At 42.9% G+C, this 2,002-nt stretch overlaps 1 long non-coding RNA gene across 11 annotated transcripts; it reads right to left on the reverse strand.

Annotated features, from left to right (window-relative positions):
• Window positions 1-199: 199 nt before the first annotated feature.
• Window positions 200-1,741, reverse strand: LOC127922045 (uncharacterized). 11 transcript variants are annotated; one of them, XR_008110286.1, is made up of 4 exons: window positions 1,630-1,739; window positions 1,490-1,559; window positions 1,246-1,419; window positions 547-1,059 (listed from the first exon to the last, which is right to left on the reverse strand). It is a non-coding gene; the product is annotated as an uncharacterized LOC127922045 (long non-coding RNA). The 11 variants fall into 11 exon arrangements; XR_008110291.1 differs by having other exon boundaries at window positions 547-1,041; window positions 1,176-1,419; window positions 1,630-1,738; XR_008110287.1 differs by lacking the exons at window positions 1,246-1,419; window positions 1,630-1,739 and adding an exon at window positions 200-455 and having other exon boundaries at window positions 583-1,059; window positions 1,438-1,623.
• Between the last annotated feature and the right edge of the window lie 261 nt (window positions 1,742-2,002).

Here is a 2,002-nt window from a genome sequence, read left to right on the forward strand (position 1 = left end):
TACTATCACAGTATTATAGATACTATCACAGTATTATAGATAATTATCACAGTATTATAGATACTATCATAGTATTATAGATACTATCATAGTATTATAGGATTGTATAAAGGATGTAGAAGTTCATTTTAGAGAGTATTATAGATACTATCATAGTTATAGATACTATCACAGTATTATAGATACTATCACAGTATTATAGATACTATCACAGTATTATAGATACTATCACAGTATTATAGATACTATCACAGTATTATAGATACTATCATAGTATTATAGATACTATCATAGTATTATAGGATTGTATAAAGGATGTAGAAGCCATTTCCCCCCCAAAAACAGCAGCAAAGGTCTCACCTGTATCTATAGTAGGACACCAGCATCCTCTCTCTGACCTCCCCCTCCATCTTCTGGTCAATAACCAACAGCATGACTCCATAGAGATACAGCGCCTCACACTGGTTACCAAGGAGACAAACAGCACATGGTAGACTCTCACATACCTTTCAGGACTCACACTGGTTACCATGAGACAAACAGCACATGGTAGGACTAACATACCTTCAGGACATACAGGACCTCACACTGGTTACCAAGGAGACAAACAGCACATGGTAGGACTCTAACATACCTTCAGGACCTCACACTGGTTACCAAGGAGACAAACAGCACATGGTAGGACTAACATACCTTCAGGACATACAGGACCTCACACTGGTTACCAAGGAGACAAACAGCACATGGTAGGACTCTCACATACCTTCAGGACATACAGGACCTCACACTGGTTACCAAGGAGACAAACAGCACATGGTAGGACTCTAACATACCTTCAGGACATACAGGACCTCACACTGGTTACCAAGGAGACAAACAGCACATGGTAGGACTCTAACATACCTTCAGGACATACAGGACCTCACACTGGTTACCAAGGAGACAAACAGCACATGGTAGGACTAACATACCTTCAGGACATACAGGACCTCACACTGGTTACCAAGGAGACAAACAGCACATGGTAGGACTCTCACATACCTTCAGGACATACAGGACCTCACACTGACAAACAGCACATGGTCAAACAGCACATGGTAGGACTCTAAACATACCTTCAGGACCTCACACTGGTTACAAGGAGACAAACAACACACTGTAGGACTCTAACATACCTTCAGGACCTCACACTGGTTACCAAGGAGACAAACAACACACTGTAGGACTCTAACATACCTTCAGGACCTCACACTGGTTACCAAGGAGACAAACAGCACATGGTAGGACTCTCACATACCTTCAGGTCCTCACACTGGTTACCAAGGAGACAAACAGCACATGGTAGGACTCTAACATACCTTCAGGAGCTCACACTGGTTACCAAGGAGACAAACAGCACACTGTAGGACTCTAACATACCTTCAGGACATCCAGGACCTCACACTGGTTACCAAGGAGACAAACAGCACATGGTAGGACTCTAACATACCTTCAGGACATACAGGACCTCACACTGGTTACCAAGGAGACAAACAGCACATGGTAGGACTCTAACATACCTTCAGGACATACAGGACCCCACACTGGTTACCAAGGAGACGAACAGCACACTGTAGGACTCTAACATACCTTCAGGACATTGCCAAACATACAAGGACGATTCTCCTAAATGTATAAAAGTTTATCTTAGAGCTACAAAGCTTCCAGGGAACACTCCTCCTGGTTACAGCGTTGGACACTCCCCCCTGGCAGCTGGACACCCTCCTCCCGGTTACGGACTAGTAATCAAAGGTTGCAAGATCGAATCTCCCGAACTGACGAGGTAAAAATCTGTCGTTCTGCCCCTGAACAAGGCAGTTAACCGTCAGTCTGAAAACACTAATTTATTCTTAATTGACTTGACGAGTAAAATAAAAATTTAAATAAATGTTTTTTTTTTTACCAGGAGCTGTTTTCCATCCTCATTCAGCAGCACTGTCTCCAGGGTCTGTTGAATGTAAAC

This window comes from Oncorhynchus keta, unplaced genomic scaffold, assembly GCF_023373465.1.
Source record: "Oncorhynchus keta strain PuntledgeMale-10-30-2019 unplaced genomic scaffold, Oket_V2 Un_contig_24410_pilon_pilon, whole genome shotgun sequence".
Taxonomy (NCBI): domain Eukaryota; kingdom Metazoa; phylum Chordata; class Actinopteri; order Salmoniformes; family Salmonidae; genus Oncorhynchus; species Oncorhynchus keta.